We start from the raw sequence: 15,280 nt of genomic DNA, 5'->3' as shown, positions 1-15,280 counted from the left end.
CCCTTCCCCGCCCACAATTTTAGACCTGCCATGAGAGGGTCGAAGTCGCAGATAGCAGCGCCACTAATCGATGTGCCACCAACTGTGCCTGAAATACGCCTAATATAGGAGTATTTCATATTAATAAATGACCCCCAAAGTTTCCAGACACCTATACGATGCCCTGGAGAGGTGTCCCAACAGATGTATCCCTTCCATGCCTCGTGTCACCGGCATGCAATCTAATCTGTTAGAGGAATGCCCTTGTGGTTTCACCCACATATGGGGTGCCACGTTTAAATGCATATTGTTTCCCTAGTGGTGATACTGCTAAACAAGGTACTGACACTAAAACAGCTGCAAGCCACGCATGACCCACATCTTTAGGTGCCACTTGTTTTGTGTGATAGCCAATTATTATGGCACCTGATGGGTAATAAATGGCTCAGTACCACTCTGTCCAAAATGTTCTGCCCATTCTATAGGTTATGGATGGATATGTACTCACAAGGTGTCCTATATCCAGATAAGCCTTGAAGATGCCAATAGATTTCCAAAACCTTATGTATTTGGTAGTGTGTTGTGTCATACCGTCAGGTCCATAAATATTGGGACATCGACACAATTCTAACATTTTTGGCTCTATACACCACCACAATGGATGTGAAATGAAATGAACAAGATGTACTTTACACAACAGGGAGGCACAGATGCAAACTGTTGTAATTCCTGCACCGTTCACCTGATTTGGATGTAAATGCCCTCAAATTACAGCTGACAGCCTGCAGGTACAGCTGACAGTCCGCAGGTAAAGCTGACAGTCTGCAGGTAAAGCTGACAGTCTGCGGGTAAAGCTGACAGTCTGCGGGTAAAGCTGACAGTCTGCAGGTAAAGCCGACAGTCTGCAGGTAAAGCTGACAGTCTGCAGGTAAAGCTGACAGTCTGCAGGTAAAGCTGACAGTCTGCAGGTAAAGCACATCTTGTTTGTTTCATTTCGAATCCATTGTGGTGTATAGAGCCAAAAATGTTAGAATTGTGTCTATGTCCTAATATTTATGGACCTGGCTGTAGGTGGCAATAATCCATATTGGTTCTTCCTTGGAATTAAAGGACCTCGGAATCAAAAGCTGTCCTCCTTGACCACTTGATCCACGTAAACACTATTGGGGTCATTTATCCAACTGGTGTAAAGTAGAACTGGCTTAGTCGCTCATAGCAACTAGTTTGATAAATGACCCCATATATTTAAGGCAGTTCCTGAGATCCCCTGCCACTATTTAAAAATCTAGGATCCTCAAACAGTTTCTCCTGGCCCTTGAATACTGATCCATGGGGATCCCTTAATGTTAAATTCTGGCATGCCAGCTTTCCCATCTTAACAAGTTATTAGTGTCCGTCTATTTTATGGAAGATGTTAGTGAATAGCTCCCCAATTGGCCCTAGGGTAATGTTAAGGTCCAGAAATATAATGTCAGGATCTCAGATGTAAAATACAGGCCTAGACTGTTCCGATTCAAGACTTCAACAAACACTGCAAAAGATTCACAAGTGCCAACCCATAAGATAGATAAACCATAGCCACATAACGATGGATCATGCCCAAGTCTCCATGGATTCACTGAAAACCCACGTGCTCTCCCACCAGCCCAGGAAGAGGTGGTCCAATGTCAGGGCACATGGATTCACCGACTGAGCTGGTGAAAAACCAACAGAAAGTATTTGTGTTCCAGAACAAAATTCATTAGTTCCAGGACAAAAGCGTTATTTTTTCTCCAATGACTGCGCCTCATCGACAGAAAAACTCCATCTCTGTACAGCCCAATTCATGCGGAATAGAGTTGTTCATGGTTTTGACATTGGTTGTGTCACACTGTATTGTAAGGGTATTTTACATAATTGAGTACGGATTGGTTCCGTGCCCTTAAATTCTGTCCCCTTTAATATCACCTTCTATATTTTTGTAATGATTTTCCTCGCTATGTAGTGAGTTAGGGATAGTTAGATAACATATACAACCTGCCCATTGTGCTGAGAAGACCTTATTCCTGAGTGATTATCTCATGCCTGCTGCACACTGGACATCCTTAGGAGGAGGTATAAACCTGGTGCACAAAAGACAGTTAGTTGGAACTCCATCGAACATCATTGTCACAAAGTAGGGGGAGGGGAGGTACATAGAATGACAACAGATGGAAAATGACCATAAACTAGGCCTCACGGTCAGGGAAAAGGTAAAAGTCACCACCTAGGAAACAATAAACCTAGCCCTGACTCCTATCAGTATGAATAGACCCTGAAGGTGGGAATATTCATACACCGTAAATCTAGGCCCTAGTAACCCTGAATATCCCTAGGAGAAGTGACAGGGTCTGAGACACTGGTTCCTTCCCAGATGAACGAACCAGCATCTCCCTGAGGCCTAGAAAACAATGAGCAAATGGGAACAACAAAATACAAAGGGAAGTACACTTATCTTCAATAGAAAATGGATGAACAGGAACTCAGATGAGGACCACACACCAGCTCTTCCAACTCCAGGCAGGTAATATCAACCGCATGGTATGAAGTGTGAGTCAAAACTAAATAGAGGAGCAGTAATGACCACAAGCTGCACCTGAGACAGGAGGTGTGGTCATTACCAACAACAACACTGCAACAAGTGAAAACAGATAGACTAACATGCAGCCAGTCTCTCAGATCTTCTAACCTCTGTCACAGGAGGGACCGTGACAAACATCCAGGTAGGATGTTGTAAGGTCTATCTCTTTCTTGTATAACTATGGGGTTTTGGCCATGTGCTAAGACATGGCGGCAGGAGTCCCATAGCAGCCCGAATCATTCAAAATATCATAGCTCATCTTTTTATATTGCTTGTGATCGAGTATCACTGTATTTCCCCCTTCATCAGAGGGTTTGACAACTATAGTGTTGTCATTTTCAAGGGAACGCAGGCCTCCTATCTCTTGATCAGTCAGTCTCTTGACACTGTTGCCACGCTTGCTGTTGCCAGTGGCAACATGTTGCTGTTTTGGCATGTTGTGGCAGTGTCACAGGTTTTGCTGTGTGCGCCATGACTTGCTGGCCACGCATGCTGTTGTCTGCGACAACCTGTTGCCTTTTGCTTGTGTGTGCAGTTCCCCTTTTAGTAGTGTCTCCCTGCTGTGTGGTGTGTGTGGGGTTAATACACTGTCTGGAGCAAAGTGGTGAGTTGGGTGAGGTCTCAGGTCTCTTTATATACTTTGGCTTGGAGACTGAGATCAGTTTTGGTTTGTCTGCCTTGCATGTGAGATGCTTGCTCTGTGCATGAATGAGATCTGAGGGCCATCCAAGTTTGACATTGATGTTCTTTGCAATGTCATACTGTGTGTTTCCTCCTTGTCTTCCTTCCCCTCCTGGTGTGTTGTTTATGGTGTGGGTTTAGGTTGGAGGCTTTGTTGTACGTCTTGTTTGTTGTTGCATGTTTGGGATGCTGTTGGTATTTGTCCCTGCATGTGTGGGGGCTGGTTTCCCGGAGGGGTGAACCATAAGCCTGAATGCAGCGCTGCCTGGAGCTTCCGTGCTTTGGTGTTCGCATGGAGGTCCGGGTAGAAGTTTGGTGTCGTTTCTCCATCTCTGCTGCGGCAGGTAAGTGTTGGTTGTTGCTAGTGTTCTGTTGTTACACTGTGTACTTACCTGCCGTGCAGTTGCTGTATTGTCTTTCTCCCTGTCAGCTACTGGGCCTCTGGAGACGTTTTCATCTGTGGTGTTGGATGAACAGGAGGTCTCTGCCCTGTTACAATGTTGAGGGTGATTTAGGGATTCCTAGACTTCTAGGTTCGTGGGTATGAGCCCCCTTACCATTGAAGGCGGCTCATACAGCCAGGAGACTAGGGCTGCTTGAGGAAAGCTTTAGGAGGTGACCAGCTCCCTTTTCCCTGCCTATGGCCTAGTATTTGGTGACATTGTACGGTGGGGGTTTTTCCCCACTCCCCACCGTGACAGAAGTATTAAGGTTATTAAGGTTCTTTATTAGTATCTCGTATAGGTTATGCTTTACGGGGGGAGGGGTGGGGGAGGTCTTAATGATGACCATCCTCATCTTTTGCTGGCTTTACTTCTTCCAAATTATCCTTCTTTGCTGATGACATATTGTCGCACGGCCATTAACAATGAAGACCGACGATACAGTGCAGTCTTCATTATTACATGAAAGGCAGCTGCGGGCGAATTGGCGGGGGTCTGACACCCTGCGATCCCGTCAGTCACCTCTTTTCTTGTAGCTCCAGCACTGGAAGTTGTTCCCACAACTACACGACCATTGTATAGTAAATGGAGCTGTAATTGCAGCGTTTCTCCCACTGAAGTGAATACTGCCAGCTCCATACACTACAGAATGGATTTGTAGTTCTGGGACCAATGTCCAGTGTCAGAGCTACATGAAAACAGCTGACTGGCAGGAGTTCAGGGTGCCAGACCCCCGTCAACCTTATACTGATGGCCTATCCAGAGGACAGGCCATCAATATCAAAATTCTGGAAAACCCCTTTAAACTTGAGTGGATGAGGACTATGAGGAGGTCTTGTCGAATATAATCTCTACGGTAGGGGTCAGGTAGCAGCATATCACAGCCCCGACAGGTCACTGGTCTTTTGGCATGACCTGCTAATATTCTTTATTTCAAAGACTTGGATTCAATGCCAGCCATCTAAAAACTCACAATCTGAAACAAGCCTGCAATACATACAAGAGAACACAAGAGAGCGCCAATGTACCGTAGCAAAGCAGCATACCCCCAACTAAGCCTGTGTACAGAGGAGCGTATAGCAGCTGCTACTTTCTGGGAGAGCAGCAAGTGACTGTGGAAATGAGCGAATTTAAAGGAAGCAGAAGGATAACAATTATCTAAAACATCAGAAGCCTGATATATTAAAACTGGCACAACAAATTATGCCCCTCAAATCATTAGGCCCCTGCTTGGAGCAGAAATGCACTAAGGGGATTACAGAAAGCTCCAAAAAATGTACTCATAAACCTATGAACAGCAGAAAAAAGTGCACTGCCTGGACATGAGCCACAGTTTAGATGGCCAATGGAAGCCCAGCACGTGGGGTGCACGGACCGGCTACTTACCAGCAAAACAGACAGTGGAAGAAGGGAACTTGATTCCTGAAGTCCACGGTGGGAACTGGTGTATTGTGCCAGTGTGCAGGTGCCAGTGTGATCCAGTGCTACATAGTTACATAGATCCCAGTCTATAGCAGCATTATCTGCAATACATAAATCAGAGGGTAATAGGAAGCAGTGGTCAGTGATCCCCAGCACCCACACTGTAATCAGTACACACAGTCCAGCAGGGTCCAGGGGGGCTTTCCTTATATTTACAGATGTACTTTAAGTAGACACAATGGGGGTCATTTATGAAACACAAATACAACTAAATTAGATGTACTTCTGGCACAGATTGCAATGCAAAGGTCTTTTGCACTGCATTCTGCGACTTCTTCCCGATCACGCCAAGTCTAAAAAAGTGGGTATGGCGCGGGCGGGGACGGGCCGGCAGACTTGTCCGATTTACCATTTTCTACACCTGTTTTAGGCATAGAAAATGTTCTAAGTGTAAGACAGCTCGGAAGCTGTCTTACATTTAGAAGCGGCAGCCAATGCGCCGAAGTTATGTAGAGGCCGGCGCTGGATCCACCATCAGTTCAGGGCTTTATTAAGACCGGCATCTAAAACGACGGTCTTAATAAATGTGTCCCCATATTCACAGAGGAAAATGAGACTCCAAAAGAAATGCAGGGTGTAGACGTAAACTCCCCATTCAATGTGGCCTATCTGACCCAGGAAAAGGTGTAGCGGTGTCTTAAAAAGATTAAAATGGACAAATCACCGGGTCCAGATGGCATATACCACTGTATCCTAAGGGAATTAAATAACAGACCAATCACTGGCTACAGATGACATACACCCCCATACTCTAAGGCAGGCATGTCCAAACTGCGGCCCTCCAGCTGTTGCAAAACTACAACTCCCAGCATGCCTGGATAGCTTACAGCTATTAGAGCATGCTGGGAGTTGTAGTTTTGCAACAGCTGGAGGGCCGCAGTTTGGACATGCCTGCTCTAAGGGAATTAAGTAATGTAATAGACAAATCAGAGGATCCAGATGGCATACACCCCTATATCCTAAGGGAATTAAGTAGTTTAACAGACAAATTCCCTGGCCCAGATGATATGCATCCCATATCCTAAGGGAATTAAAACATGTAATAGACAAATCACTGGGTCCAGATAACATACACTCCCGTATTCTAAGGGAATCAATATCAAAGACAGACGCTTATTTCTGATATTTAAGGACTCCATAATGACAGGATCTATTGCACAGGATTGACAGCTAGTAAATGTGGTGCAAATTAAAAAAAGGGATCAAAAACTGGGTCTGGAAATTTATAAGCCAGTAGTTTTAATATCTGTTTTCGATAAAATGTTTGAAGGTTTTCCTATAGATGCTATCCTAGAGTATCTCAAAGAGAAGAAGTGTAACACCGTATCAGTATGAGTTTATGAGGGATTGGTCATTTCAGACTAATTTAATCAGTTTCTATGAGGAGGTAAGTTCTAGACTTGACAGCGGCGAATCAATAGATGTCATATATCTGGACTTCTCTGAAGCATTTGACACTGTACTACATAAAAGGTTAGTATATAAAATGAGAATGCTCGGACTGGGAGAAAACGTCTGTATGTGGGTAACTGGCTCAGTGTTAGAAAATAGAGGGTGATTATTAATGGTACACACTCAGATTGGGGCACTGTCACTAGTGGGGTACCACAGGGGTCAGTTTTGGAGGAGTCACCATCACTAATGGGGTACCAAAGGGCTCAGTATTAGAGGTGGTCACGTCACTAGTGGGGTACCACAGGGGTTACAATTGGAGGGTCACAGTCACTAGTGGGGTACCACAGAGGTCAGCATTGGAGGGCTCATGATCACTAGTGGGGTACCGCAGGGGTAAGTATTAGAAGGGTAACTGTCAGTTGTGGGGTATCTCAGGGGTTAGTATCGGGCCCTTTCCTCTTCAAAGGGGTTGCACTGTAACATATCAATTTTTGAAGAAAATACTAAAACTGTGTAACGTAACAGTATATTCTATCTATTTAGTCATTTCTAAGATCCAGTGTTCTGTGCACTTTGTAGCGCCTGCAGGGAAAAAACGGATGGTACATTTTCTGATTCAGATGTCTTCATTCTGATATGGCTTTGCACTAATATATCTTTTAAGGTCTATTGCATTTTAAAAATATTTCTGGTCAATTGGGCAAAATAGTATTAAGTATTTTGTCGGATTGCTGACCAGCAAACTTGCTGTAGGATATTTGCGCTTGCGCAGGGTGCAGATAAGAGAGCGTCGGCAGTCAGGCATCACAGTGGAAGAATCTTGGAAGAGCTCCAGCACTCCAGGAACAATAAACGCATATATATATGCACAGAAACTCCTCACACCTGAAGCCTGGGATTCTTACACTTGCCACCGCAAGTGTTAAACCTGCTTTTCCGTGTTTTTATTATGTACATGATGCCGGGGTTATGTATTGATTGGAGGATAACATCAAGTATTCGAGTCCTGCATTTTCATACTGCTCGTATCTCTCCCAGGCTAACCCTTTAGGATGTCATTCTGTGGGTAGTACTATCCTCGGCTATGATAAAGAACCATTACTTGGTCTCATGTACGCATCCAGTTCACGACCTTCCTTTAGAAAACAGATGCCCTCGGCGTATTTCTACTCAATCCATACAAGGCAGCTCCGCTCTACCAGATCTTTATCAGTATTATCATGCTAGTCATCTTTCTTGTTGGTTGTATCTAATTTCCACTGAGACACACCCAATCCGTATTCAGCTCTGACACCCTCTAGTCTTCCCTTGCTGTGGTCCTCCTAGACACTTCTCACAGCAGTGCATTTAATCGGTAATATCACCTTATGTTGGTTCTGAGTGCTTCACGAATGGCAAGTTGGATTGGGTTCTCAGAATGTGCCCTCCCCATTAGGGATCATCCCACCCTTAGATACAGAGAACCAAGAGGAACATCATCTGTTACATATCTGTAAAGAATAAATCAAGGCAACTGGACGTCCTGTAGATTTCTTGAAAACGTTTCACTCGTTCTTCCAACGAGCTTTCTCAATTCTGAGTGACTGTACAAAAAATTCTGGGAATAAATATGTAACTGAATCCACATCTGGTAATTAGACCCAGCATTGGGTCAAAGGTGTTGATTCCATTATCCTAATTGGAGTCAGTAGGTGATAAAGACTTCCCAGAAAAAGGTGTCAAGACAGCATTATAATTTCTACTGGTGTGATATACCAGTCGCCCCCCAAAAAACTGATTGAAGTAGGGCTTTATATACCAATAGGCTTTCTTGATAGTGCATTTGGGTACTGTATAGTGCATTTCGCATGCGTGTACGCGAAAATTATATTGCCGATATTTCGCATTGAAAAAAATTAGGAATGGAGATTGCAAATTCGAATAATACATCTGGTGTCACTGTCCATGTTGTGGGACTATTTGTGCACTTCTAGTAATTGTTTCTTGGCTGCAAATATGAGCTAAAGTTTTTTCAGGTTCGCCTGCCATTAAAATGAATGTGACCCGCCGCAAACTTGCGGTGCGCGAACATTTGATCACGTTCGCAAACTGTCCCGGCAGATGTTCGTCCATCACTATTGCCTATAATGTCCCTTTAGGTGTGGCTGTGCACGTGTCACGGTGATCCTACCTGGATATCCTGGAACCATTGCCAGGCGTTGTCGTCCGAAGTAGTGCAAACAGGGGGAATAGTTGAGTGATTTGTAGAAATGATTGAGTCCAGACTTTGTATTAACGTTGAAAACAGCTTTACTTGAATAAACTTGCATCAGAAAACAATCGTCCAACTTTATGTTGGTCACCAGCAAGCTTTGGCATACGTTTTGGCAGGCAAACACATTTAGCTCTGCTACATCTGAACCTCTTTAGCTCTGCTGTCCTGTCAGATTAAATTGAAACTTTTCCTTTCGGTTGAACTTTATTTTCTGTAGTCTGGTCTGTCTTTATCTTTATCCAGGGAACTTCACTCCTGGCTTGCGAGGCTTGCAGCTTGGGCCTCTAGGCCCAGAAGAGCTGAAGGAGTGCTCTGCTGGCTTGCACACCCTTCCCCTTGCAGGGGGTACTCTAGACTCTAACTAGCTGAACTCCTCCCTCTCTAGAGAGGGAGCCAGAATGAAAAGCAGGTTCCACTCTAGACAAACTAGCTCTGCCAAGCTTGCCGCCATCTGCTGGTGAACCAGGTACATTACACTTAAACAGTTACAAAATCAGAAATACAGATTCTCATTATGCAGGACTTGGCAATAAATACACAGGATGACACTGTACCAGCATACATAGATAGAAGCAGGGCATAAGAGTGGTAATGCTCCTCGGAGTATCGGAGTTTGCTGGCTTGAGAGTCTCGTATGGACACTCCTGTATACTTCCTTTATCCCCCCCTGCTACCTTATCCCTTTGTCCCTTAGTGCCTCCTTTTGTGTCCCTGTCCTGTGTCCCCCCCCCCCCCCCTCATTCATGTTGTTGTTCGTTGAATTTTCCTTTATTTTTATGCTGAGGCCATGTCTTCTTTGGCCCTTTGTTTCTCTTTTTTATTTATTTTATATGGTGCTTATCAGATGTATCACGGTGCTTTAGTGTCACCATAGGCTGCATATTAAACACAGACTTATGTGTTGTAATTGTTTGTGCATTGTTGGATTACGCTTCAGGATGTCAGTCGGCATAGGTCCAACTATTATTTTCTTATGTATGTAATTCAGCATGCCATGATTTTGTTTCTTTTGCAAAATAGAAATAAAGAATTAAAAAAAAAAAAAAAAAAAAAGACTGGTAATGCCTCTCTGGGTCGTTACATTCCCCCTTACTTAAAACCAAGCTGCCCTCGGCTTGTGCTTAGGGTGTGCTCTAAGGATACCCAAGGAAGGTTAGCGTGCTGCATGAGAATATAGACTATTACTGACTGATATAGCTATGGCTACCACTAGGTCTCTGCCGTATAAGTAGGGTGTCCATTCACCGTTTCCCTCTCGGTATAAACCAGAAAACCAAAAAGTCTACAGAAAGCACTTATTCCAGGCTTTCTTTTGAATATACTGAGCTCTAGTACCAAAGAAAGCGTGGGGGTGTCTTCACTCTGTAATCCCGCCACTGTGCAATAAATCGCCTGCAATTAAAAGGGTGGCTTCATCCTGTATTCCCTTCCTTCCCTTCCAAGCACCAAGGTCTAATTATGCTTTACGCTTCGTCACCTTGATGACTGAACTGGTAGCTAAACTTATTTCCTTAAGGCTGCGCACAAGGCCTTAGGACATCTAGAACTAGGAGGAGGAGCCAGCCCACCTTCCTTAGCTCCCATGAGGCCTAATCCCCTCTTAACTCACACTAGCAGCGGGGTTACCCTTTAAAGATGTTGAGACTGCTTGTGACTTTACTGGCTCTTTCCCATCCCAAGTCTGTGGAGAGAAAAAGGTTAAGGGCATATGCAAATCATACAATATAATACCTAGGCTTTCTAACTAACACAAGGCAAAGTGGGAGCATTAGTACTCAGCGTCCTAAGAGGTAGTCCATATGAGCAATGAAGCAAGGATGCCAACTATCTGGCTATACAATGGGCTAAAGTGCTTAAACGTTGCTAAACTGTAAACTTGAGTGTAAAAACATCACAATAGAAATCACAAAGATCTCAGGTACACGTTTGAGTCCTTTCTTTGGGTGCTGGCTTGTAACGTTGCAAAACCGGAACATACAGTATAGTGAAAAAAGCAGCTGTAACTCTGCATCTGTGATCTCCTGGAGGCCTTCTGTGGCAGAACTTGGAAATGCTGGATCACCCTCTTTTGGAGGATACTCTGTGAGCCTTGGCCTTTTCCGGATAGGTGACAGATTCTCCGGACAGCAATAAAAGATAGACCCTTGGTCTTTTATAGCAAGGACCTCTGGATTCGGTGGTGGTTCTGGAGTGCATGGAGCAGTATCAGTGGACTCCTCCTTATCCTCTCACACCTCAGGGCAGTGCTCCTCTTTGGCAGGCTCAAGCTGTACAGCAGCAGTAGTAGGCCCGGAGATTGCTGTAGTGGCAGTGATAATGGCCACAGACTGGCTGTTTTCTGGTCCTGCTCCTCCAATAGTCAGGAGCAACTGTGGTAACCTTCGCCTGGCAGATGGCCTGGGACATCATTGTGGCTGAAGGAGTTAATTTATCATATGAGCAGAATAATAAATTATCAAGCGCGCAGGAAATTACACGTAGCATATAAATCCTATAATACGACCATGAAGCCAGTTCCACCCACGAATACAGTTATCAGCTGTCAGAATAGAATTCCCACTGTCCGCCATCTACAGACGGCACAAGATTTCTATAGCATCTCTACGAGCTTAGAAACTGACTAGAAATACACGTGCCGAGGACGGACATGTCAGGAATGGTTACGACCTCTATAAAGATATGTTTGTTTCCTTTATTAAACTTTGCTAATGTTTCTGATTAATTATGAGACAACATACGGCATCATTATCATACTGTATAATTACATACAGGTAACACATATTGTAAGTTCGCACCTGCATTTAAATCACCTCCCCTCTTGTAAATGGATATTTAGAGGATGTTTCTATATACAGAAGTCAATGAGGTATTATATCTTAGTAAACTTAATGCACTTTTCAGTGGTTGTAATGATATGCTTTCAGCTATAATTGCAGTAATTAACATCATCCTCTGATGAGCCCAGAGACATTCCTCTCTCTGTGCTGTAAGAAGTCAGAGAAGAATAAGATTCCTGAATGTTTTCTTTACGAATAATATTGCACTTCCTTCATTTAACAAGGTCAGTGGATCGATGGGAGCACATGATGGTCTTTGATGATCTACTGTCTAAAGCTGGCCATACCTGATAATGATCGGCCGACCTGCGGGCAATCAGTCATCCATCGGATTGTTCATACCAACGATCCCACCGACTAAACAATGGCAAGTGATCGGCAGAATTCAACCAAGCACGCCACAACATGGCCGATGAACGCCTGAAGTTCTCCAGCACGGTGGCTTACATTCTTGGTAGTGAGCGCTTATTTACACTAGTTTTTCCATTCTGGCTGACTTTAATCTTATGTGTATGGCCACCTTAAGAATAGGTTAATGGTATGCTGAGGTCTATATAGGTGTTTATGGAAAGGTCTAATCCTAGTAATCTAATCCAAGCCTCCGAGATATTATTTTAGAGAATACAAAACGCTGCATTTTTGCTGTTTGTAGTCCACAAATGAAGAATTTCATATATATATATGTATATATATATATATATATATATATATATATGTATCTATATATATATATATATTGATTTGTATGCACAGACTTTGTATAGTTTCAGCTCATACAAGGAGGTCTTGTATGAATGAGAAAACTTCCAGCACTGCCGGTCACTGAGAAAATCCACTTTTATTCCAAACAGGTTAGAAAATTGAGCCATTGAATTGATTTACACGTTTTGACATCACAACCTCATTTTTATGCAAATTACTAAATAAGATACTGTGGTTTAAATTACATCTATTCATTAAGTGACTTAGGCTAATTGGCTGGAAAGAATGTGTGACAGTCTTTGGGTGTTGGTGGCAGCTGCCATGTATGAGAGCTATAGTAACATAGTTTATAAGGCGGAAAAAAGACATCTATTATCCAGTTCGGCCTGTTATTCTGCAAGTTGATCCAAAGGAAGGCAAAAAAAAAAAAAAAAAAAAAACTCAGGTAGTAGACAATTTTCCTTCCCGACTCCAATCAGGCATCAGAACAATTCCATAAATCCCTGGATCAACGACCCCTCTCTAGTAGCTATAGCCTGTAATATTATTACGCTCCAGAAATACATCCAGGCCTCTCTTGAATTCCTTTATTGTACTCACCATCACCACCTCCTCAGGCAGAGAGTTCCATAGTCTCACTGCTCTTACCGTAGAGTCCATAGTCTCACCGCTCTTACCGTAAAGAGTCCATAGTCTCACCGCTCTTACAGTAAAGAGTCCATAGTCTCACTGCTCTTACAGTAAAGAGTCCATAGTCTCACTGCTCTTACAGTATAGAGTCCATAGTCTCACTGCTCTTACCGTAAAGAGTCCATAGTCTCACCGCTCTTACAGTATAGAGTCCATAGTCTCACCGCTCTTACCGTAAAGAGTCCATAGTCCTCACCGCTCTTACAGTAAGAGTCCATAGTCTCACTGCTCTTACCGTAAAGAGTCCATAGTCCTCACCGCTCTTACAGTAAAGAGTCCATAGTCTCACTGCTCTTACAGTAAAGAGTCCATAGTCCTCACCGCTCTTACAGTAAAGAGTCCATAGTCTCACTGCTCTTACAGTATAGAGTCCATAGTCTCACCTCCATAGTCTCACGCTCTTACAGTAAAGAGTCCATAGTCTCACTGCTCTTACAGTAAGAGTCCATAGTCTCACTGCTCTTACAGTAAGAGTCCATAGTCTCACTGCTTACAGTAAGAGTCCATAGTCTCACCGCTCTTACAGTAAGAGTCCATAGTCTCACTGCTCTTACAGTAAAGAGTCCATAGTCTCACTGCTCTTACAGTAAAGAGTCCATAGTCTCACTGCTCTTACAGTAAAGAGTCCATAGTCTCACTGCTCTTACAGTAAGAGTCCATAGTCTCACTGCTCTTACAGTAAAGAGTCCATAGTCTCACTGCTCTTACAGTAAGAGTCCATAGTCTCACTGCTCTTACAGTAGAGTCCATAGTCTCACTGCTCTTACAGTAAGAGTCCATAGTCTCACTGCTCTTACAGTAAGAGTCCATAGTCTCACTGCTCTTACAGTAAGAGTCCATAGTCTCACTGCTCTTACAGTAAGAGTCCATAGTCTCACTGCTCTTTACAGTAAAAGAGTCCCATAGCTCATCACCTGCTCTTACAGTAAGAGTCCATAGTCTCACTGCCTCTACAGTACAGAGTCCCATAGTCTCACATGCTCTTACACAGTACAGAGTCCATAGTCTCACTGCTCTTACAGTAAAGAGTCCAAAGTCTCAACTGACTCGTACAGTATAGAGTCCATAGTCTCACCGCTCTTACAGTAAAGAGTCCCTAGTCTCACCGCTCTTACAGTAAGAGTCCATAGTCTCACCGCTCTTACAGTAAAGAGTCCATAGTCTCACCGCTCTTACCGTAAAGAGTCCATAGTCTCACGCTCTTACAGTAAAGAGTCCATAGTCTCACCGCTCTTACAGTAAAGAGTCCATCGTCTCACTGCTCTTACAGTAAAGAGTCCTAGTCTCACTGCTCTTACAGTATAGAGTCCATAGTCTCACTGCTCTTACAGTAAAGAGTCCCACAGTCTCACTGCTCTTACAGTAAGAGTCCATAGTCTCACTGCTCTTACAGTATAGAGTCCATAGTCTCACTGCTCTTACAGTATAAGAGTCCATAGTCTCACTGCTCTTACAGTAAAGAGTCCATAGTCTCACTGCTCTTACAGTATAAGAGTCCATAGTCTCACTGCTCTTACAGTAAAGAGTCCATAGTCTCACTGCTCTTACAGTATAGAGTCCATAGTCTCACTGCCTTACAGTATAGAGTCCATAGTCTCACTGCTCTTACAGTATAAGAGTCCATAGTCTCACTGCTCTTACAGTATAGAGTCCATAGTCTCACTGCTCTTACAGTATAGAGTCCATAGTCTCACTGCTCTTACAGTAAAGAGTCCATAGTCTCACTGCTCTTACAGTATAGAGTCCATAGTCTCACTGCTCTTACAGTATAGAGTCCATAGTCTCACTGCTCTTACAGTATAGAGTCCATAGTCTCACTGCTCTTACAGTAAGAGTCCATAGTCTCACTGCTCTTACAGTATAGAGTCCATAGTCTCACTGCTCTTACAGTATAGAGTCCATAGTCTCACTGCTCTTACAGTAAGATCCATAGTCTCAAGGCTCTCAGTATAGAGTCATAGTCTCACTGCTCTTACAGTATAGAGTCCATAGTCTCACTGCTCTTACAGTTAAGAGTCCATAGTCTCACTGCTCTTACAGTATAGAGTCCATAGTCTCACTGCGTCTTACAGTAAAGAGTCCATAGTCTCACTGCTCTTACCAGTACAGGAGTCCATAGTCTCACTGCTCTTACTGTAAGAGTCCATAGTCTCACTGCTCTTACCGTAAGAGTCCATAGTCTCACTGCTCTTACAGTAAAGAGTCCATAGTCTCACTG

At 43.6% G+C, this 15,280-nt stretch overlaps 1 protein-coding gene across 1 annotated transcript in view; it reads left to right on the top strand.

Moving 5' to 3' along the window:
• Positions 1-3,255: 3,255 nt before the first annotated feature.
• LOC122923358 (calcium homeostasis modulator protein 6-like) overlaps positions 3,256-15,280 on the top strand; it is a 97,488-nt gene continuing 85,463 nt past the window's right edge. Inside the window, exon 1 of the mRNA XM_044274140.1 lies at positions 3,256-3,603. The gene's annotated coding sequence lies outside the window, so the exon portion shown is untranslated. The remainder of the gene's footprint in view (positions 3,604-15,280) is intronic.

This window comes from Bufo gargarizans, unplaced genomic scaffold (genome assembly GCF_014858855.1).
Source record: "Bufo gargarizans isolate SCDJY-AF-19 unplaced genomic scaffold, ASM1485885v1 original_scaffold_1504_pilon, whole genome shotgun sequence".
Classification (NCBI taxonomy): Eukaryota; Metazoa; Chordata; class Amphibia; order Anura; family Bufonidae; genus Bufo; species Bufo gargarizans.
The sequence above is the reverse complement of the archived record's forward strand: the minus strand, read 5'-3'. Positions and strand labels throughout refer to the sequence as shown.